Source organism: Dasypus novemcinctus, chromosome 1, assembly GCF_030445035.2.
Source record: "Dasypus novemcinctus isolate mDasNov1 chromosome 1, mDasNov1.1.hap2, whole genome shotgun sequence".
In the NCBI taxonomy this organism is placed as follows: domain Eukaryota; kingdom Metazoa; phylum Chordata; class Mammalia; order Cingulata; family Dasypodidae; genus Dasypus; species Dasypus novemcinctus.
Window position 1 is genome coordinate 54,530,983 of NC_080673.1, and position 25,312 is coordinate 54,556,294.

Sequence of the window (25,312 nt, forward strand, 5' to 3'; positions counted from 1 at the left end):
TTCTAGATCCTATCCATTCCTCACATCCTAGCTCACGGGTCCATCTCTTTCCTCCAATCTAACTGTAATATGCTTTTGTGCATAATCACTCATTTGGTCTTTGAATACTGGCTTTTGCTAAGTGGTCATTATTATGTGTTATCGCTCATTTGATCTTAGAATACTGGCTTTTGCTGTTCAAGTGTTCATTATTATGTGTTGCTTACTATCAACTAGATTGTCAACTCTTGACTACTGACTGGAAGGTCATTCAGCAAATGTTGAATAAATGAAGTGAGATTTCTTGTTTAAGGATTGTCTGAATCCTTTATTACTTACACACAGTTCAATACCACATAAATTGAAAAATTATAAACATTTGATGTTGTTATGAGGAGCATTGTATTTTCAGCTTGCAGTTTGACTCTTTGTGTGACTGAAGTATATACCACTCTTCTTAATGGAAAAACCCCAGAATCCTCAGGATTGATACTTGAAAAAGATTCTCCTGTTGGGACGAATGGCTGGTTGATGCAGCCCTATTTTCTGAAAATTCGTTTTGTCATTGGAGTCCTTCACTGCTTACTGCTGCCACTAAGTCTCCGGGTTTGAACATATAAACCTTTCCTTAATACTTCCTTACAGTTGAGGAGAAATTAAAGAATTAGATCCTTTATCAGTCAACTTAAACTGGAATATTATAGATGATTTAGAATAAGCTTCATATTTAAAAGTACTTTTCTACCAGGAGAAAAGCTGAAGGAAAATTAAAAACATAAGAGTAATATAATCCTGTGTACAAAATATGACTATTCCTTTTCAGCTACAAAGATGCCACCATTTTAGCCCTTAGACTTCTTCCCTGTTGCAGAAGCCATTCTTGAACTGGTCTTACCCAGGAATTGCTTTACTCTTTAAGTTCACAGAGGATAAAGGAGAGTTCCCTTGATTGCCTACAAAAGGATTTCTCAAACTCAGATTTATTGACATTTTGAGTCATAATTCTTTGTTGTGGGGGGCTGTCCTATGCATTGTAGGATGTTCGTGGTATCTGTGCCTTCTCCCATGTCTTAATTTTCTAGGGCTTCTATAAGGTACCACAAGTTAGATGACTGGAAACAAATTTTTTGTCTCACTCTCTGGAGGCTAGAAGTCTGAAATCAAGGTATCAGGAGGGTCATGTTCCTGAGGTCTAGAGGGAAGAATCTGTTCCATGTCCTTCTCTATTCGCTTTGGTCTGCAATGATTGGTATTCTTGGCTTCTGGCAGTATAACTCCAGTCTCTGCCTCAGTTATCACATGGTGTTCTCTCCTGTTTCTGCATCTCCTCATCTCTGCTTATAAAAACACCAGTCTTATTGCATTAAGGACCCAACCTACTCCACTATGACCTCATTTTAACTTTTCTGATTCTATCTGTAGCAACCCTATTTCCAAATAAGGTCATACTCTTGAACTGGGAATTAAAACATCAACATATCTGTTTTGAGGACACAATTAAAACCATAAAAACCCACTAGATTCCAGGAGTAGCACCCTTAACCCTGAGTTGTGACAACCAAAATTGTCTCTTGACATCCAAATTTAGTCCCCAGTTGAAAACCACTGGCCTATATAAGAGCTATTCTCAAAATTGTGGTCACCATCCCAGTTGATAGGAATCACTACTCCTTCAAGACACAACTCCATCTACAAAGAGGAGTATGGCATTGGTCTTAGCCTCTATCAGGTAGCCCTATCCCTGCTTAGCAGGAACCCCAAACATCAAACAAGAGATGTTACATTATAAATAACAAGACTTTAATTAGTACCTAAACAGTAAATTTTCATCAATTTATACCTTGTTTCAGAGGTATACTGAAACAGAGGTATACTGAGTTTCAGAATTGTTCATCACTTTTTCATACATGGGCTCATTGAGGATTTATGGAACTTTAGCTATGTGCTCAGAATTCTGTTAGAGGTGGGGGGAGGGGATATAGCAGTTTGATATCCAAAACTAGATATTGGATTATGTTTGTTTACTGGTCTGTACCTGGGCATGATTAAATTAGGGCTTTGATTGGGCCACGTCAGTGGGGTGTTGAGTCCCTGCCCTTTGGTGGGTGGGGACTCACAGATAAAAGACATAGGAAAGGACAGCGTTGGAGTTTTCATGCTGGAGTCTTAAACTGGAGCCACAGAAAGTAAGCACACAGAGGAGCTTGGTTGTGAGGAAAGAGAGAAGGCCCTGGGAAGAGAAACAAGCTGTTCACTTAATATCTACAGCTATCCTTGTGGACAGAGGCAAAGCCTAGAGAGCCTCATAGTCTACAGTTGACCTTGTGGAGAAAATAGAGGAGCTGAGCCCAGAGAGAAATGAACCCCAAGAAGAGAGGAATCTAGGAAACCTGAATTCTGGGATGTTGGCAGCCATCTTGCTCTAGTATGTGGCAAAAGACTTTGGTGAGGAAGTACCTTATGCTTTATGGCCTGGTAACTGCAAGCCTCTACCCCAAATAAATACCCTATATAAAAACCAACCAATTTTTTGGTATTTTGCATCAGTATCCCTTTGGCTGTCTAATACATGGGGGTATACAAGATAAGATTTTAGTCCATGAAGAATTTATAATCTTGCCAAAGAAGCAAGTTAACCTGATAACATTACTGAATAGCAGGATAAAACAGAATGTTCAATTCTACCCTAACAGTGCTTTACTTAGACTTTAAGAATTCTAGTTGTGTAGATGTATGCTTACAGTGACAAAAGTTAAAAATGGCACTGCCCACTTGGAGGGAGGCTGGGAGCTAGGACAGAAGGCTCTACTGTATAGTGGATAATAAGGTGAAAATAAATGTACCTATGATAGTGGCACTCTTCTAGTTGTTAAACCAAACTTTTGAATAAGCAAGACTTAAAAATACTTGACATGTGAAAGTGCAGCTGTGGTATCTTCTGTTCTTTTTTCCTCCTTTATCACATTCTCTTTCTCCCTCTCTCCTTTAGAATATTTGATTATATAGCACTCTGAGTATTTGATAGATCAGTAGGCAAGCAAAGACAATAATTTTTAAAAGCACTTAAAATATTATGAGATCTAACAGATGTAGTACATTTATATCATACAGAAAGAGAAGACACATTGTAATGCCCATGACATGTTTATAAATATTGATTTAAACAACAACAAAAAAATCTCAAATTTAAGGCACAGTCTCTGACACCAGTGCAATAAAAACAAGTCTTTAAAATAAAAAGTTAACCAAAGGAAATCCATCTACTTGAAAGCTTAAAAAGAAAATCTCTTAAATAATTCTGTGTTGAGAAAATCACAACCACAATTATATAAACTATTTACAAATTGATGACAATGATGACAAAAAAATAGAAGCTTTAGGATTCAGCCAAGGTGGTGTATAGAAGAAATCACAGCAATAAGATGTTTTAATATTAACAAATAAAGAATGAATATATATGAACTAAATAGCCCACCTAATAACTAATACTAATGTAGTCTTTTTTTTTTTAAGATTTGTTTATTTCTCCCCCCTCACTCCATTGTCTGTTCCCTGTGTCCATTCGCTGTGTGTTCTTCTGTGTCTGCTTGTATTCTCATTAGGCAGCTCCAGGAACTGATCCCAGGATCTTCTGGAGTGGGAGAGAGGCAGTCCTTCTCTTGCACCACCTCAGCTCCCTGGTCTGCTGTGTCTCTTATTGTCTCTCCTCTGTGTCTCTTTTTGTTGCTTCATCTTGCTGCATCAGCTCTCCATGCGGGGCAGCACTCTGCTTGGGCCAGCACTCTGCATGGGCCAGCTCACCACACAGGCCAACTTCCCTTCACCAGGAGGCCCTGGGTGTCAAACCCTGGACCTCCTATATGGTAGATGGGAGCCCAATTTGCTTGAGCCACATCCACTTCCCTAATGTGGTCTTAATACGTGTCAGGTTCTGTTGTAAATATTGTGTAAAAATTAACTCATATCTTCACAACAACCCTATGAGGTGGGTAAGCTTATTTTCCTCTTTTTCCAGCTACAGAAACTGAGGCTTATAGAGATTAAATGTCTTGCTGAATTTCACAACTCGCATCAAACCCCATCTTTTAACCACTGCACTACACTGTATCTCAAATTAAGTCAGAAAAACAACAAATTTTAAGGAAAAGCAGGAGAAAGAATAAATATAAAAGTAGAAAGCAATGAAATAGAATTCAGAAACAGAACAGATTAATTTTAAAAAACTGGTTCTTTGGACTAATCAATAAATATAAAAATATTGTAAAATAAAATACCAAAGGGATTTTTAAATGGGAAGTAAGATATTAGGAATGAAAATGGAGATACAACAGATACAGAGAGAATTTTAAATATAGAGAGAATTCTATTATCTATAACACTATGTATTCATTAAAATGTTTCATTAAGCACCTATCACATGCCACATAGTCACTGTATGAGTGAGCAAAAAGACCCAATTTTTGGACAATACCAGAAAGGAGGGATGTACTCAGAAGTCTTTCAAAAACCTTGAGTTTTTGATGACGAAGCTGAGCAAGTGTAGCGTGAAACACCACAAAGCCTGACAAAAATCAATTACTGAAAAAAGAACTACTATTGGGGATTTCTACGTTTTAAATTACCCAAAACTCACATAGGTTTGGAAGACTTCTGATTTCCAACCAACCAGAATAAAGAAGCCTTCTTGAACACCTGATGCATTCAGTAGAGACACCAGAAAGGTCATTCCTAAGTAATAGGACTAAGCAAGCCCTAAATTAAAGGCTACTCTAGACTTGCCTTGTTTAAATGTTTCAAAAGTCCTTGATGGAATCAAGCTAATCCATAAGTAACTTACCTGCATTATATATGTATAAAAAAACAAAAAGCAAAAAAACACTCTTTAAACACACCCACACAAAACTGACATTCAGAAATGTTACATTTACAATGATTGATATACAATTGAAAAACTACTAGACATAAAGATTCAGCAAAATGTGATCCATAATCAGGAGAAGAATCAGTCAATAAAACCAGAAAACACAGAGATAATGGAACAGCAATAAAGACATTAAAATGGCTATTATGAGTAAAAGCAGAGATTTGGGGGCAAAAGTGAAGATAAGAAAAATAGAAGATATGAAAGGAGAACTAAGGGGAATGTCTAGAGCTAGCTGAAAAATACAATATCTGAAATTTAAAAATCACTTGGGACTTAGCAAATTCAACAGTCAAAGAAAAAAATACATGAACTTAAGGACAGCAATAGAAGCTATTCAGATTGCAGCACATGGGGAAAAGTGGAGTTTCATTGTCCTATGGAACAATACAAAGTAGCATAACATACAAGTGATTGGAGGACCACTGATGGTGGTGGGGAATATTTGAAGGAAAAAGGGCCAAAATGTTCCACATTTGAACCCCAAGCAGTATAAATAGGAAGAAAACCAAATCAAGGCATGTTATCTAATTGCTGAAAACCAGTGATAAGAGAAAATCTCTAAGCAGCCCAAAGAGGAATATAATAAATACATAGGACGAATGTAAGAATTACCACTGACAAAAGACAATGATATATCTCTAAGATGCTAAAAGGAAAAAAAAGTCAACCTAAAATTCTCTATGGTGCAAATATATCCTTCAAAAGGAAGGCAAAGTAAGGACATTTTCAAATAAAAGCTGAGTGATTTTGTCAAAACAGATGTATGCTATGTAATATATTAAAGGAAGTTGTTGAGATTGAAGGAAAATAATACCAAGTGGGGACTCAGAACTACACAAAGAATGGAAAGCTCCAGAAATGATAGATATATGGTAAATTAAAAAAATACTTTTCTTTCTCATTTTAAAGGGTTTTTTTAAAGATTATTTTTATTTATTTCTCCCCACCTCATTTTTTTGTGCTTGTATCTGCTTGTCTTCTTTTTAGGAGGCATGCGGAACCAAACCCAGGGCCTCCTCTGTGGGAGGCAGTTGTGTAATCACTTGAACCACCTCCACTTCCTTTTTTTTTTTTTTAAGTAAAGAGTTGACTGTTTAAAGAAAAAACCTTATCAATGTATTGTGGGGGTTATAACACATAAAGAATAATGTATGCTGACAGTATCACAAAGGACAGTGAGAAAATGAAAGGATATCTTATATATATTGTAGTGTGATATTATTTGAAGGTAGTATAATGATATTTGTAGACTGTGAGAAAGTAGAGATGTATATTGTAAAACTTATAATAACAAAAAATAAAGCAGAGAAGTATAGCTAAGCAGCCAACAAATTAAAATGAAATACTAAAAAAAAAATTATAAAAGAAGTCAAGAAAAGATAGGACAAATATCAATAATTGCATTAATTGTAAATTATCCAAACAATGCCATTAAAAAGAAGACCAGATAAAAAAGCAAAGTCCAACTACTTGCTGCTTATAAAACAAAGTTATCTTCAATAAAATGAATCAGATAATTTAAATGGCTTATAGTCTTTTTTATCTGATAAAAGGATGGAGGCAAAAGATCAGAGTAGAAAATTTTACAGATCATTCCTTCCACCAGAAAAATGAATGAGATGGAAAAAGAGATTGGAATTGACTAGGTGGTTACCCTGGAACTGGATTGAACACTAAGAACAATCATAGGACTGGCTGAAGGGATAAAAGCTGCTGAGATTTCAGCTTTTGTGGGTGAGGGCAAATGTGAACTAGCAATCAGCCCCTAGTCCTTGACCCTATTCCTTATCAATTCAACCATGGATATGGAAATGGTGGTGCATGTAGAAACAAGCCTGGATTCCAGAAGTGAACAACTGGGGCCATGGTGGGCAGAGGAAATTCAATTGTAAGACAACAGGGAGACTGTAAAATGTGGCCCAACAGAAAAAAAATTTTTTTTTGACAAAAGATCATGAAGGAAGCCTAGTCACTGACATTACTAATCAAAGACCTTAGATTAACTCTTTTAAATTGGATGGATGAACTGAAGAAAAGGATAGACAAAGAATTAAAGGAGGGGGCAGAGGACTTGGCCCAGTGGTTAGGGCGTCCGTCTACCACATGGAAGGTCTGTGGTTCAAACCCTGGGCCTCCTTGACCCATGTGGAGCTGGCCTATGCACAGTGCTGGTGTGCTCAAGGAGTGCCCTGCCACGCAGGGGTGTCCCATGCACAAAGAGTGCGCCCCATAAGGAGAGCCGCCCAGCACGAAAGAAAGTGCAGCCTGCCCAGGAATGGCACCACACACACAGCTAATACAACAAGATGACGCAACAAAAAGAAAAGAAACACAGATTCCCATGCTGCTGACAACAACAGAAGCCGACAAAGAAGATGCAGCAAATAGACACAGAGAACAGACAACCGGGTTTGGGGGGGGGGAGGCGGGGGAGGGGGAAGGGGGAGGGAGAGGGGGAGGGTAGAGAAATAAAGGTGTTTTTTTACGTTGGTCGGTGTGGCAGTTTGAAGCTTTTGTGGCTCCCAGAAAATCCTGTTCTTAAAGCTAATCCATTTCTGTGCATGTTTACCTATTGTGGGTGGGACCTTTTGATTAAATTACTTCAATTAAGGAACTTTGTTTAGATTGCAGAATCCAGGGTGAGTGTTAATCCTCTTACTGGAGTCCTTTGTAAACAGAGGACTAAAAAGCCACAGAGACAGAATAAAACAGCAGAGACAGAAACCCAGAAGATGAGAGGGAGAAAGAATGCCCCAGGAACCAGAACCTGGAATCAATGGAACACAAGCTGAGAGGAAGCCACTTTAGTCAGATGCTGAAAGCAACAAGGCCCAGAGAAGAAGGAGATGAACACATGCTGCCACAAGCCTGATTACAAATAGGTGCACCTCTTCTTATGATGCCACCAGATGCCTGATTGCCCACAGCTGCAGCTTGGAGAGAAAGCACCTCTGATGAAGCCTTCATTTAGACATTTTCAAGGCCTCAGAACTTTAAGTTTTTAACCTAATAAATTCCCACTGTAAAAGCTAACTCGTTTCTGGTATATTGCTCCCAGCAGCTTTTTTAGTTTTGTTAGCTCCAGGCATTCAAGTTATCTGTCATAACACAAGCAGGATACAAAATCAAGAAACAGAAATTCAGGGACTAAATCCTAGAGGTAACACTTTAAAAAATTAAAATGCATAGCTTACAATAAAAGATTACAAGACAAACAGGAAATAATGGCCCATCCAAAGTAAAATGATAAAAGTCCAGAAAACATCAATGAAGAAGAACAGACCTATGAATACACCAGACAACAAACAACTTAAAAAAAAAAAACAACACTTCAATATACTTAAGGAGATGAAGGAAAATACAGAGAAAGGACTAAAGGATAATAGGAAAACAATAAATAATATGAGAATCTCAGTAAAGGGATAGACATTTTTAACGAAACCTAATAGATTTACCAGAGTTGAAGATCACAATAACAAAATTTTAAAAAATTTCCTAGAGGGTTTCAACAGCAGATTGGAACTGTCAGAAGAAAGATTTAGTGAAATCGAAGAAAACAATTGAAATGAGTCAGGCTGAGGAATAGAAGAATAAAGGATTATAAACAACAAAAATAGCCAAAGATATCTGTGGAACACCATCAAGAATATCAATATATACATTGTGAAAGTCCCAGAAAAAGTGAGAAAGGTGCAGAAGAAATATTCAAAGAAATAATGACAGAAAACTTCCCAAACCTAGCAAAACATGTCAATATACACATCCAAGGAGCCCAGAGAACACTAAACACAATAAATTTGAAGAGAACTAAGCCAAACACATAATCAAACCATCAAATGTAAAGGACAAGAAGAGAGTCCTGAAAGCTGCAAGAGAAAGCAGTGTATTATATACAAGGGAGTTCCAATAAGATTAAGTGCCCATTTCTTATTAGAAATGATAGAGGCAAGAAGGCCATGGGATGAAATACTTTAGGTGCTAGGATAAAACAACTTCCAACCAAATATTTTATATCTGGAGAGACTTTCTTTCAAAAGTGATGAAGAGATGATGATTCCCAAATAAAAGCTGAGAGAGCTTATTATTAATAGCAATGCAATAAGCAATGCTAATGGGAGTTCTTCAGAATGAAAGGAAGAACAGACAGTGGATCAAAGTGGCATAAAGAAATAAAAATCTCGGTAAAGGTAACCATATGGGTAATTAGAAATGCTTGCACTATTGTATTTTTGTTGTTGTGTTACTTCCCTTCTTACTAGTGCCAAAATGCAAATGCATAAAAAGTAATAATAGTGGAGCAGGTGTAGCTCAGCAGTTGAGTATCTGCTTTGCATGTACAAGGTCCTGGATTCAATCCCCAGTACCTCCTAAAAATAAAATAAGAAAAGTAATGAATAAAGTTGTAGTTTTGGACATAAAATGTACAAAAATCTGTAAGAACAAAATGTGTAAAAATCTGTAAGAACAAAAAAAAATGTAGGGGGAAGGAGGAGTATAAGATTAGTGTGTGTGTATTCTGTTGGTGTTAAGTTGGCATCAAATCAAATATGATTGCTATATATATTTAAAGTGTTATATTTTAACCCCATGGTAACAAAAAATAAAATATTTGAAAACTATATCCAGAAAGAAATGAGAAGGCCCTCAATGTGGTACAATGGGGGGAAAATCAAATAAATGGAAAGTAGGTATTAACAGAATAATTGAGGGTCAAAAAAAAAAAGGTAACTTACAAAGGCTATATGGCAAGATGACTGAAGAAAGTCCTGCATTATAATTAGTTGCATTAAATGTAGATGGATTAAACTCTCCAGTCAAAAGGCAGAGATTGGCAGTAAGGATAAAAAAGCATGAACCAACTATATGATATTTTCAGAAGACTCGCCTAAAATTCAAAGACGTAAGTTGAAAGTGAAAGGGGAAAAAATCTAAATGCAAGTACAAACCTAAAGAGAGTTGGGGTAGCTACACTAATATCAGATAAAACAGGCTATAAGTAAAAAAACTCTTACAAGGGACAATAAGCCATTATATACTGATAAGGGATCAATTCAACAAGAAGACACAACAGTTATACATACATAAGCATCTAATAGCACCACCCAAATTTTTGAAGCAAATATTGACAGATTTGAAGGGGAAAATGGACAGTTCTAGAGTAATAGAAGATTTCAATACAACACTTTCAATAATGGATTGAACATATAGACAGAAGATCAACAAGGAAGAGAAAACTTCAACAAAACTCTAACAGACATACACAGAAAATTTCACCTAACAATAGCTGAATACACATTTTTCACTATTGAACATGGATCATTCTACAGGATAAACCATATATTAGGTCACAAAACAAGTCTCAATAAAATAAATTCTGAAATCATACAATCAATCTCCAACCACAATGGAATGAAGCTAGAAATCAGTAACAGAGGGAGAAATGGGAAATTCACAAATATGTGGAAATTACCATATTCTTAAACAACCAATGGATCAAAGAAGAAATCACAAGGGAAATTTGAAAATATCTTGAGATGAAAGAAAAGGAAAACAACATACCAAAACTTATGGGATGCAGCAAAGACAGTGCTGAGAGGGAAATACATAGCTGTAAATGCTTACATTAAAAAAGAAGAAAGCTCTCAAATCAGAGACCTAACCTCAAAATGGGAGGATCTAGAAAAAAAGAAAGGGAAACTAAACCCAAAGCTAGAAGAAGGAAGGAAATAACAAAGATTAGAGTGGAGATAAATGAAACAGAGAAAAGTAATGAGGTGAGCAGGCATGGTTCAAGCAGTTGAGTGCCCACCCCTGACATGGGAAGTCTCAGGTTCAATTCCCAGTGCCTCCTAAAAAAAGATGAGCAGACACAGAGAACACAAAACAAACAGCAAGTGCAAACAAGGGGGGCGGGGAATAAATAAATCATTTTTTTTAAAAAGACAGAACTACAAGTGTTGGAGAAAATGTGGAGAGATAGAAACTCTTATTCACTGTTCAGAATGTAGAATAGTATAGCCACTGTGGGTGACTATTTGGCAGTTCCTAAAGAAGTTGAATATAGACTTGCCACATGACTCTGGAATACCATTACTAGGTATACACCCAGAAGACTTGAGAGCAATGACATGAACAGACAGCTGCACACCAAAGTTCACAGCGGTGGTATTCATAATTGCCCAAAGTTGGAAACAACACAGGTGTGTTAGCCAAAGAGGTGCTGATGCAAAATACCAGAAATTGGTTGGTTTTTATAAAGGGTATTTATTTGGGGTAGGAGCTTACAGATACCAAGCCATAAAGCATAAGTTACTTCCCTCACCAAAGTCTATTTCCACATGTTGGAGCAAGATGGGTGCCAATGTCTGTCAGGGTTCAGGCTTTCAGGGTTTCTCTCTTCCCAGGTTCTGCTTCTCTTTGGGCTCAGGTCCTGTATTTTCTCCATGAGGTCAGCTGTAGACTATCTGGCAAATGGCTCTGTCTCTCTCTGGGGCTTCTGCCATGTCTAAGAAACCATCTCTGTTCCTCTGTGTTTTTCTCCTGGCTCAGGTCCTCTCTTCCTGGGGCTTGCTTCTCTCTCCTCTGTGAGCTTACTTCCCTTAAGTTCCAGCTTAAGGCTTCAGCATCAAATTCCAACACCAAAAAACCCTCAACTCTGTCCTTTACCATGCCTTTTTTCTGTGAGTCCCCACACACCAAGGGGACTCAACACCCTAACGATGTGGCCCAATCAAAGCCCTAATCATAACTTAATCATGTCCAAGTACAGACTGGATTACAAACATAATCCAGTATCTATTTTTGGAATTCATAACCATATCAAACTGCTACACCAGGTGTCCATCAACCAATGAATGGATAAACAAACTGTGGTAGTCACATGATGGAATATTATGCAGCTGTAAGATGAAATGAAATTGTAAAACATAGGACAACATAGATTAACCTGGGGGACATTATGTTGAGTGAAGCAAGCCAGACACAAAAGGACAAATATTGTACAATTGTGCTTCTATGAAGTAAATAAATTGTGAAACATATTGCATGATTCCACTTATATAAAATATAAATATTAATCAATTTATAAAGATGAAATTAGTTTAGTGGTTATGTAGGGTTGGGGAAAACCTGCTAAAGGGTGTGGAGTTTTTCTTTTTCTGATGATGTATGCACAACATTGTGATTATACTAAAAGTCATTGATTATATACTTTGGATACATCATATGGTATGTGAATAAAAATCAGTAAAACTGCTAAATAAATAAATATGCAAGAGTAGCCATTAATAGCCATGTATAGCAAGGGAAACATAGATTGAGTTGTGAAGAATTTTCTTGTTTATTTTTATTACCATTATTGAAATAATAAAAATGCTCTAATAATGATTGAAGTAATGAATGCCCAACTATGAGATTACACCAAATAACATTGATTGTACACTTTGGATTAATTGTATGCTTTATTAATATGTACCAGCAGAAGTAATTTGTTAAAAAAAAAAAAAAAGGAGGGGGCAAGATGGCGGCTGAGTGAACATCCCTGTTAGAGTCTTCTGCAGGGAATCGGCTGGGCGGCGTTGGAGACTCTTTGGGACCGGATTGTTTCGGGATTTTTGCTGGTCCGGAGGTGTCTGTACATCGATTTGGAGGGAAGGTAACAGAGAGGATTCGTCTGTGAAATATACACGGAGATCCCAGCTACCTGTAGAGGATTCCCTTCTTGGGTAGGCGGAGACGAGGCATCTAGCCCCGCTCGGTGGGGCTGAGCCAGGCCGGGCCGGGCCGCGGTAGCGTTTGGAGCCGGGCGGGGCCGGTGCAGGCCCCGGCTGCGGGCCGCGGTAGCGCTTGGAGCCGGGCGGGGCCGGTGCAGGCCCCGGCTGCGGGCCGCGGTAGCGCTTGGAGCCGGGCGGGGCCGGTGCAGGCCCCGGCTGCGGGCCGCGGTAGCGCTTGGAGCCGGGCGGGGCCGGTGCAGGCCCCGGCTGCGGGCCGCGGTAGCGCTTGGAGCCGGGCGGGGCCGGTGCAGGCCCCGGCTGCGGGCCGCGGTAGCGCTTGGAGCCGGGCGGGGCCGGTGCAGGCCCCGGCTGCGGGCCGCGGTAGCGCTTGGAGCCGGGCGGGGCCGGTGCAGGCCCCGGCTGCGGGCCGCGGTAGCGTTTGGAGCCGGGCGGGGCCGGTTCAGGCCCCGGCTGCGGGCCGCGGTAGCGTTTGGAGCCGGGCGGGCCCGGGTCAGGCCGCGGCGGGTACGGAGCCGGGCAGGGCCGGTCCAGGCCGCGGTGGCGGGAGGTGGATGCCGGAGCCGGCTGGGCCGCTGTAGCGAGCGGAGCTGGGCGGAGCCAGGCCAGGCCAAGGCGGCGTGAGGAGCCGGGCAGAGCCGGTCCAAGCCTCCGCGGTGGGCGGAGCCGGGCCTGCGGAGGGGTTTCTGTTTTTTTTGTTTTGTTTTGTTTTGTTTTTTTTTTGTTTTTTTTTGTGAGCATCTGCAGTACTGGGGAGTTCGTGGGCCCTGGGCGGCCTATTGGGGGTTTGTGGGAAGGGAGGTGCTTGCAGACCCATTTGGGCAGACAGATGGGGGGGTTTTAGGGCAAAGCGGGGGGAAGTTGTTGTTTTAGATAGTGTTGCAATTGTGACACGTGTGTACCTGTATCTCTCTTCTCCCTATCCGTTCCCCACCGTTTGCCCATCCTCTTTTTCTTTCTTCCTTTCTTCTTGCCTTTCTTTTTTCTTTATTATAATTAGTTTGTTTTTTTTTTTTTTTCTTTTTTTTTCGGTTTTCTCTTTCCCTCTTGTCCCTCATCTTCCACTTATTTTTACTTTAATTCAAGTATACAATAGGTGCTACAGGGAACACCTCACATTTGCTGGGTTTTCCCATCCTCCACTGCCTCATTTCTGTGTGAACTGATTTAGGCTACCTACACTATCCCCCTTCCCCTGCATCTTGATATCCACTATCATCAACTGTCTCTCCTATATTCCACCCCCCACCTCCCGTTCTTTGATCCACAAAGTGTCTAACTCTTAATTTCTAATACCTTTGTTCTGTTTTCTGTCTATTATCCACTCTTGAAACTATTACCTTTCTTTTCTTTTTCCCTCTCTCATGAAAACAATAGCTGTGTAGTTCATACCATATTCCTCCCAAATTCAGTCATCAACTTCATAAAAGGTACTCTACCTACAGCTATAACTCTATACAATCTACATGAATCTAACCTCCATCCTTCCAGATCTCATATTCCTGCTTTATTAACATACATCACCAATACAACTTTACACTTTTCCCTTGCTTACACAATTGCCTTTCCCCAACACTAATACTTTCCTCTAAAGTGAACTTAACCAACAACAAGTAACTAGAATAAGAAGAAAAAAGTGACAAAGAGAAGATATAACACCTGTGCAAAAATAACAACTAATTAACCTCCAAGAGCAGACAAAGAAGCTAAGGAACTGATTAAATTCGTCAAAATAAAGAGATGACCAGAAAGCAACAAAAATCTACGAACCAAACCAATAATCAGGAAAACATGGCTGAATCCAATCAACAAACCAATAATCACGAAGGGGAGCAAAACTTGGCACAAGCAATGAAAGATCTCAGAACATTTATCACCGACAAATTTGATGCAGTAATGAAAGAGGTTAACAACATGAAGACATCACTTGGAGGGGAAATTGCAGACATACACAAAAACATAACAGATATGATGGGAATGAACACCACAGTTCAAGAAATCAAAAATACACTTGCAGCAAATATCAGCAGACTAGAAGAGACAGAGCAGAGAATTAGTGATGTGGAAGACAGTACATCAGAAATCAAACAGATAGTAGAAGGGGTCAATAAGAAGATAGAAAAAATCCAATTAGGATTTAGGGACCTGAATGACAATGCAAAACGCTCAAACATACGTATTATAGGCATTCCAGAAGGTGAAGAGAAGGGAAAGGGGTCAGAAAGAGTGTTGCAGGAAATAATGGCTGAAAACTTCCCAAATCTACTGAAAGAGACAGATGTACATATCCAAGAAGCACAGCGCACTCCACAAGTCATAAACCCCAACAGGCCCACCCCAAGACATATACTTGTCAAATTATCCAATGCTCAAGACAAAGAGAAAATCCTAAAAGCAGCAAGAGAAAAGAAAACCATCACATACAAGGGAAGCTCAATTAGATTAAGTGCTGATTTCTCTTCTGAAACCATGGAGGCAAGAAGACAGTGGTATGATATAGTCAAGGTACTAAAGGAAAAAAATTTCCAACCAAGAATACTCTATCCAGCTAAACTAGCATTCAAACATGATGGAGAGTTCAAAATATTCGCAGACAAACAGAAACTGAAAGAGTATACCAACAAGAAACCTCCCCTTCAAGAAATTCTAAAGGGAGTTCTGCAGGAAGAAAGGAAAAAACAGGAAAGGCAAAGTTGGAGGAGAGTATAAGACCAACAACAACAACAAAAAAGACAAAAAAAAATATACAAACAAAATATGACAAACACAAATCCAATCAAAATATGGCTAACACAAATAATTCCTTGATAGTAATAACACTGAATGTCAATGGATTAAACTCACCTATCAAAAGATTCAGACTGGGACACTGGATAAGGAAATATGACCCATCCATATGCTGTCTACAAGAGACACATCTTAGACCCAGAGACGCATGGAGATTGAAAGTGAAAGGCTGGAAAACAATCATACAAGCTAACAATAACCAAAAAAAGGCAGGAGTAGCTATATTAATATCAGACAAAATAGACTTTAAATGTGAAACAATTGTGAGAGACAAAGAAGGATACTACATTTTAGTCAAAGGGAAAATCTGTCAAGAAGATCGAACAATCATAAATATCTATGCCCCTAACAAGGGTGCCTCTAAATACGTCAGGCAAATGCTGGAAAAACTAAGTGAAAGAATAGATACATCTACAATTATAGTGGGGGATTTTAATACACCACTATCAACTCTGGACAGAACATCTCAAAAGAGAATCACCAAAGAAACAAAACATCTGAATAGTATATTAGAGGAGCTCGATCTAATAGACATATATAGATCGCTACACCCAAACACAGCAGGATATACATTTTTCTCAAGCGCACATGGATCATTCTCCAAGATAGATCATATGCTAGGCCACAAAGAAAGGCTGAACGAATTCAGAAAGATTGAAATCATACAAAACATTATCTCTGACCACAGTGGAGTCAAGCTGGAGATTTGCAAGGGAAAGAAGCCCAGATTTCACACCACGATTTGGAAATTAAACAACACACTCTTAGAAAAACAGTGGGTCAAAGAGGAAATCTCAAAAGAAATCAATGACTACCTTGAAACAAATGATAATGATAACACAACATACCAAAATTTATGGGATGCAGCAAAAGCAGTACTGAGAGGGAAGTTTATAGCCATAAATTCATATATCAAAAAAGAAGAAAGAGCAAAAATTGAAGAACTAACTGCACATTTGAAGGAATTAGAAAAACAACAACAAAGTAACCCAACAGGAAGAAGAAGGAAGGAAATAACAAAGATAAGAGCAGAACTAAATGAAATAGAAAATAAGAAAGCACTTGAACAGATAAACAAGACCAAGAGCTGGTTTTTTGAGAAGATTAACAAAATTGACAAACCTTTAGCAACACTAACAAAGAAAAAAAGAGAGAAGATGCAAATACACAAAATAAGAAATGAGAAAGGCGATATCACCACTGACCCCACAGAAATAAAGACTATCATAAGAGGATATTTTGAAAAACTATATTCCAACAAAAACGACAATCTAGAGGAAATGGACAAATTCCTAGAAACACATAAACAGCCCATATTGACAAAAGAAGAAATTGATGATCTTAACAAACCAATCACAAGCAGAGAGATAGAATCAGTTATTAAAAATCTCCCAACTAAGAAGAGCCCAGGGCCAGATGGCTTCACAGGTGAATTCTAGAAAACATTCCGGAAAGAACTGACACCAATCCTGCTGAAACTATTCCAAACCATCGAAACAGAAAGAACATTACCCAACTCCTTCTATGATGCCAACATTACCCTAGTACCAAAGCCAAACAAAGACATCACAAGAAAGGAAAATTACAGACCAATTTCTCTAATGAACCTAGACGCAAAAATACTTAACAAAATACTTGCTAATCGTATTCAACAACACATTAAACGAATTATACACCACGACCAAGTGGGATTCATCCCAGGTATGCAAGGATGGTTCAACATAAGAAAATCAATCAACGTAATACACCATATAAACAGATTGAAGGAAAAAAATCACATGATTATATCTATTGATGCAGAAAAAGCATTTGACAAAATACAGCACCCTTTCTTGATAAAAACACTCCAAATGATTGGAATACAAGGAAATTTTTTGAACATGATAAAGAGTATATATGAAAAACCTAAAGCCAATATTGTTTACAATGGAGAAATCCTAGACTCCTTCCCTCTAAACTCAGGAACAAGACAAGGATGCCCACTGTCGCCGCTCCTATTTAACATTGTCTTAGAAGTACTTGCTCGAGCACTGAGGCAAGAACCAGAAATAAAAGGCATTCAAATTGGAAAGGAAGAAGTCAAAATTTCATTATTTGCAGATGACATGATCCTATACATAGAAAACCCTGAGAGATCTACAACGAAGATTCTAGAACTCATAAATGAGTTTAGTAAAGTCGCAGGTTATAAGATCAATGCGCAAAAATCAGTAGCATTTCTGTACACCAATAATGAGCAAGATCAGGAGGAAATCAAGAAACAAATACCATTCACAATAGTAAATAAAAAAATCAAATACTTAGGAATAAATTTAACTAAAGAGGTAAAGAACTTATACACTGAGAACTATACAAGATTGTTCAAGGAAATCAAAGAAGACCTAAATAAATGGAAGACTATTCCTTGTTCATGGATAGGAAGACTGAACATTATTAAGATGTCTATCCTACCAAAATTGATCTACACATTCAATGCAATCCCAATAAAAATCAATGCAGCCTTCTTTAAGGAACTAGAAAAACTAACTATGAAATTTATTTGGAAAGGAAAGAGACCCCGAATAGCCAAAGACATACTGAAAAAGAAAAACGAAATTGGAGGAATCACACTACCTGACTTCAAAACATACTATAAAGCTACGGTGGTGAAAACAGCATGGTATTGGCATAAGGAGAGACATATAGACCAATGGAATCGAATTGAAAGCTCTGATATAGAACCTCACATATACAACCACATAATATTCGATAAAGCCACCAAACCCTCTCAACTGGGAGAGAGTGGCCTATTCAACAAATGGTGTCTGGAGAACTGGATAGCCATATGTAGAAGAATGAAAGAGGATTACCATCTCACACCTTATACAAAGATCAACTCAAGATGGATCAAAGACCTAAATATAAGAGCCAAGACCATAAAAACCTTAGAAAGCAGTGTAGGGAAACATCTACAGGACCTTGTAATAGGTAATGGATTTATGAATATCTCACCAAAAGCACGAGCAGCAAAAGAACTAATAGATAAATGGGACTTCCTCAAAATTAAAGCCTTCTGCACCTCAAAGGAGTTTGTCAAGAAAGTAAAAAGGGAGCCCACACAGTGGGAGAAAATATTTGGCAATCATATATCTGATAAGAAACTTATAACTTGCATATATAAAGAACTCCTACATCTTGAAAATAAAAAGATAAACAATCCATTTAAAAAATGGGAAAAAGACTTAAACAGACACTTCTCCGAAGAAGAAATACAAATGGCAAGAAAGCACATGAAAAAATGTTCCAAATCTCTAGCTATCAGGGAAATGCAAATCAAAACCACAATGAGATACCATCTTACACCCATAAGATTGGCAGCTATGAAAAAAACAGAAGAATACAAGTGCTGGAGAGGATGTGAAGGAAGGGGAACACTCATCCACTGCTGGTGGGAATGCAGAAGGATCCAACCATTCTGGAGAACAGTATGGCGGTTTCTCAAAAAACTAGCCATAGATTTGCCATATGACCCAGCAATACCACTGCTGGGAATATACCCAGCAGAACTGAAAACAAGAACACAAACCAATATATGTACACCAATGTTCATAGCAGCATTGTTCACTATTGCCAAAAGTTGGAATCAACCCAAATGCCCATCAACAGACGAGTGGATCAATAAAATGTGGTATATACACACAATGGAATACTACTCGGCTGTAAGAACAAACACACTACAAACACATGTGATAACATGGATGAATCTTGAGAACCTTATGTTGAGTGAAGCAACCCAGACATTGAAGGACAAATACTACATGACTTCAATGATATGAAATAAACAAGCTGCCCTAGATAGCAAGAGACTGAATGATAGGCTTGCAGGAAATCGGAGGGTGGAGGAAGGATATGAGCCGATGTCTGCAGGGGTGGAATTTAAGACGAGATGGTGGTAAGTATGAACACAAAGAAGAGATAAAAGGGGGGCAAGGGGTTGCCTTTGCTTGGGGCTTTGCGGGTTTGAGGGTGGCTGGGGAGGGACGGGTGGGTAACGTTGCCCAAAAGTGGGGGGAGGGAGGGGTAGCATACGAACTAGGAGAGGGTCAGGTGTTGGTGGAGAGTAAAATGCCGAGAAAATCATATCAAAATATAATAAAGAGGGTTACCTGTTTAGAATGCTCGGAGGGGAGGGTCTGATGCAGGACGGGCTCCTGGGGAATGTCTAAATGCTCACTCTGCCAGAGTGGGTGACACCATGGGGTAGAAACCCAAGTAGTGAGAGTGGGGGTGGACCCACATCCTGGGGAGGACTAATGCCATCCAATAGAGGGAACTGTATCCCTCGAGAGAAAGGGTGGCTCCCAGGGCATTGGGGCAGTTGAGCAAGTTAGGCCCTGAACACTATTCCATCTATCTCTGGAAGTGGCTCCTCAGGAAACGGAGGTTGGCTATCACTGAGGGCACCAAGGTGGAAGGGAAAATGGACGTTAAATGTGTGGAACCAAAGTAAATGGGGGGTAAGAGAGGAGTTTCTTGAGAGTACACAAGGATGGATATAAAACATGTAATATTACACCATAACATATAGGAGATGACAGACTGATAATGTAAACCATAATGTAAAACATAGGATAACTAAAAATGTAAAGAACTGTGTATCCTAAAGTATGCACCATAATGTAAACACAGATGTCACCTTGTTAGAAAGCTAATGTCTCAGACACTGTACATCACTTTAAGTAAATATGATATGAATAGGGCATAAGAGTATCACTGTGGAAGGGAAAAGGTTTTCTGGTGGATGTGTGGGAGTGCTGTATATTATATATATACATTGCTGTGGTCTAGGACTCCTGTGAAGAAAAGCTGAATAATTAGGGGGGGGAAAAAAAAAAAAAAAAAAAAAGAAAAAAATAGGATGTGGAATTTTTTCAAGTCAACATTCTTTATCTAAGTTCTTTATCTAACTTTATCCAAGTTCTTTATCTATCTTTAAACTCATCGCTATATGCCATTCCCTACTAAGGGACCATGACATTATATTGGGCTTCAAATTTCGGGGAGTTCTGGATCACAGAGTGTTTCAACAATGGCAATGGAGGGATACTGGTATGGGATACCAATGACAGATGATATATGACTGACAGGGAGCTGTACAGAACATATGTCCAGGGTGCATGGTAATGTTTGGATATACTCATAGTGGCAACAATTAAAAACCACAGTAGGGGGGGTACTGGGTTCCTGGCCAGTGGTGCTCTGTCGTGGTCCCTAGGGGAGCAGCGACAGTCTCCCAGGTACAGTGGTGGGGACCGGGAGGGAGTGAGGGTTCAACAGTGAGCCCCTGATACTAATGACTATGCTTGTGAGCTGATAAACCCAAAATAATAACAAGGCCTAGAGCAACTTTGTGCCTGGGAATTTCCTTCTGTCAGCCTTCATGTTACTCAAATGTGGCCAGTCTCGAAGCCAAACTCAGCATGTAAATGCAATGCCTTCCCCCCAGCGTGGGACATGACACCCGGGGATGAGCCTCCCTGGCAACGAGGGACCACTATCAACTACCAACTGATGATGCAACTGGAAAATGACCTTATACGGAAGGTTCAATGCGGATCAGCAGAATATCCATGTCTACATAAAATACCATGACTTTAAAATGCTGTTTGACCTAAAGTAAGGGGGACATGGAAAGGAGAAATGAGTTTATATGGCTACGAGTTTCTAAAAAAGAGTCTGGAGGCTGGCAGAAGGTTTGCCCTCATGCACAACTGAGCAGAGTCAGAGAGACAGATAAAGCAGATACAACCCCCAGATATTGGTTCCTTTGAGGGCTAAAGAGACCCATGGGAGTTATGGTCATGGCCGATGGGGTTAACAACCAGGGCAGATGGCCCCTCTTTGGAAATGGTGTTTATGTGTGATGAATCTGGACTCAGATGGGATCTCCCTTCATAAGACTTTCATGCTAATGTGCTGGAGGTGCAGTTAATGTTGGGGTTTAAGATATATTTAGGGGATTTGAATCTCTGGACTGACAATGTGATAGCCAGATCCTGAGCCTCAACAGACTCCAGCACCTACAATCTGATTTATTGGACTTACCACACTCAGCTAAGATGGAGGTGAAGAAGGACAACCACCACACCATGGAGCCTAGAGTGATTACAACTGAAAATGGGAGGATTGCATCCAGCATCCAGGTGGAATCTGAGCCTCCTCTTGACATAAAGGTGCAATGGACACAACCAATCCAGTGTCCACATAGAAGAGGTGGCATTGGATTGGGAAAAGTGGACATAATGGACAAAGGGTATGGGGAAAGGCAGGAAGAGATGAGAGGTGGAGGCGTCTTCGGGACATGGAGCTGCCCTGGATGGTGCTTCAGAGGTAATCACCGGACATTGTAAATCCTCACAGGGCCTACATGATGGAATAGAGGAGAGTATGGGCCATGATGTGAACCAATGTATATGAGGTGCAGAGGTGCCCAAAGATGTACTTACCAAATCCAATGGATGTGTCATGATGATGGGAACGAGTGTTGTTGGGGGGGGGGGAGAGGGGGGGTGGGGGGGTGGGGTTGAATGGGACCTCACATATATATTTTTAATGTAATATTATTACAAAGTCAATAAAAAATAAAAAAATTAAAAAAAAAAATACAAAAAAAAAAAAAAAAAAAAAGAAAGAAAAAAACAGATAATCCCAGAGGATGAACAGAGGAAAGGAAGCTTCTTTCTGGAGATGAAACATTGCAAAATAATGCAACAATAAAAATTGCACCACATATTCAGGACAACAATCAGATGAAGAAGAGCTGAGAAAATCTAAATAATTAATATGGGCTATTCTAAAGGTCTAGAATACCTTGTACCAAGCATCAAAGAAGAACCTTAACACAAAGTCAATCAACAACAAAACTCTAGACAAGAGGGCAAAATGGAACATCAGAATTAACTCATCAAGAAATTCAGATGCCTAGACATCAGCAAAAAATTGAAAGCCGTACTAAGAAAGAGAAAGATATGGCTCAGAAAGATATGGCTTCAGAGGAGACCTAGAAGTTGGAAAAATTAATCAAAGATGTTCAAACAAATCTCCTAAATCATTCAAGGAGATGAAGAAAAATATGCATAAAGAGATAAAGAATTTTAAGACAATGTGAGAGCATAAAGAAGAATTTGAAAGTATAAAGAAAAGCATAACAGAAGTTATGGGGATGAACAATACTAGAGATTAAAAATATACTAGAGGGAAGCAACTGTGGCTCAAGTGATTGAACTCCCATTTACCATATGGAGGATCCAGGTTTGGTCCTCAGGACTTCCTGGTAAAAAAAAAAAAAAGGTGCCCCAGATCTGCACAGTGAGGCACAGGCTCCCATAAGTGAAGTGACATACCAAAAAGATGATGAAACAACCAGATAGAAAAAAATACACTAGAGGCATACAATAGCAGATTGGAACTGGCAGAAGAAAAAAATCAGTGAGCCAGAAGACAGAACAATTGAAATCATACAGTCAGAAGAACAAATAGAGAAAAGAATTGAAAATATTGAACAGTGTCTCAGGGATTTGCATGACAGCATGACGTGCACAAACATACATGGCATGAGTATCCCAGAAGAAGAGAATGGAAAATGGGCAGAAAGAATATTTGAGGAAATAATGTCCAATAACTTTCCAGTTCTTAACACATAAAGGTAGGTGTCCAAGAAGTTCAACGTACTCCAAATAAATCCAAACAGAGCTACTAATCAGAATTTCAAGTGCCAAAGATAGAGAATCTGAAAGCAATAAAGGAAAAGGTATTTATCACATACAAGAGAGTCTCAACAAGACCAAGTGTTGATTTCTCATCAGAAACTATGGAGGCAAGAAGGTAGTGGTATTATATATTTAAGGTACAGAAAGAGAAAAACTGCCAGCCAAAAATTCTTTATACAGCAAAAACCATCGTTCAAAAATGAGGGAGAGTTTAAAATATTCACAGATAAACAGGAGCTGAGAGTTCATCAACAAAAGACCTGCCCTGCAAGAGTTACTAAAGGGAGTTCTGCAAGCTGAAAGGAAAAGACAGGAGAGAGGGGCTTGGAATAGTGAGAAGAAATGAAGATCAGTAGGGGTAACTAAAAGGGTAAATGCAAAACCCAAAAGTACTGTATCCTCAATATACAACTCTACTCCTTAATTCATAAAAGAATCAGAGTACAATTGAACAAGACAAAGGTATATTTCCTGATAATGACTGTGTAAAATAAAAAGTGATCAGGCAGGACAAAAAAGAACATAAAGAGAGGAAACAGAGGGATATGGGAGCAGAGAATGTGTGTAGTATTGAAGCTAAGTTAGTATCTTTTCAAGTTAACAGGTTATAGACATAGATTGTGTAATAAAAAACCTCAGGTAGCTACAAAGAAAGTATTGAAAATACACACAGAAGCAGAAATGAAAAAGAGAGCTGTCATATATATCACAAAAGACCAACTGTACCAGAAAGGAGGCTGCAATAAAGGAAAAGAGAGGCAAAAAAAAAAAAAAAAAGATATGACATATAAAAACCAAAGGACAAAATAGCTATGTAAGTATTGCCTTTACAATAATAACACTGAATGTTAATGGATTAACTCCACCATCAAAGACATTGGTTGGTAGAATAGGTTATAAAAAAGCATGATCCAACTACATGCTGTTTACAAGAGCCTCACTTTAGACCAAAGACACAAATAGGTTGAAAGTGAAAGAATGGAAAAACATATGCCATGCTAATAATGACCAAAAACAAGAGCTGGGGTAGCTATACTAATATTGGACAAAATAGACTTTAAGTCAAAAGCTGTTTCAAGAGACAAAGAAGGGCATTCTAGATCAATAAAAGAGGCAATCCACCAAAAAGTAATAATTATAAATATTTATGCACCTAAACATGGTACCCAAAATACATGAGGCAAACACTGGCTAAACTGAATGAAGAAATAGACATCTCTACAATAATTGGAGATTTCAGTACAACACTATCACAAATAGAACATCTAGATGAAAGACCAGTAAGGAAATAACTTGAATAATATGATAAATGAACTGGTTCTAACAGACATAAACAGAACATTGCACCTCAATACTACAGGATATACATTTTTTTCAACTGCTCATGGATCATTCTCCAGGTTAAAGCACACACTGGGCCACCAAAAAATGTCTTAATAAATTTAAAAATATTGAAATTATACAAAGCATTTTTTCTGACCATAATGGCATGAGGTTGGAAATCAATAACAAACAGCGAACTGGAAAATTCACAAATATATGGAATTTAAATAACACACCTTTAAACTATCAGTGGATCAAAGAAGAAATTGCAAGGGAGATCAGTAAATATCTTGAGATAAATGAAAACAGAACACAACATATCAAAACAAATGGGATGCAACAAAAGCAGTACTGAGAGGGAAATTTATAACCCTAAATGCTTACATGAAAAAGATGAAAGAGCAAAAATCAAAGACCTAACAGCACACCTGGAGGAAATAGAAAAGAAGACACACTAAGATCAAAACAAGTAGAAAGAAAGACATAACAAAGATTAGAGCAGAAATTAATGAAATTGAGAATTAAAAAAACAATAAAATTAACAAATCCAAAGGTTGATTCTTTGAAAAAATTGACAAACCCTTGGCTAAACTGACAAAGAAAAAAAAGAGAGAAGGTGCAAATAAATAAAATCAGAGTTGAGAGAGGACCTCAGCAATAACCCAACAGAAATAAAAAGATCATAAGAAGATACTATGAACATCTATATACTAACAAATTAGACAACCTAGATGAAATGGGCAAATTCCTATAAACACCTGAACAATCTACACTGACTCTACAAGAAATAGAAGACCTCAACAGACCATTACAAAGATATT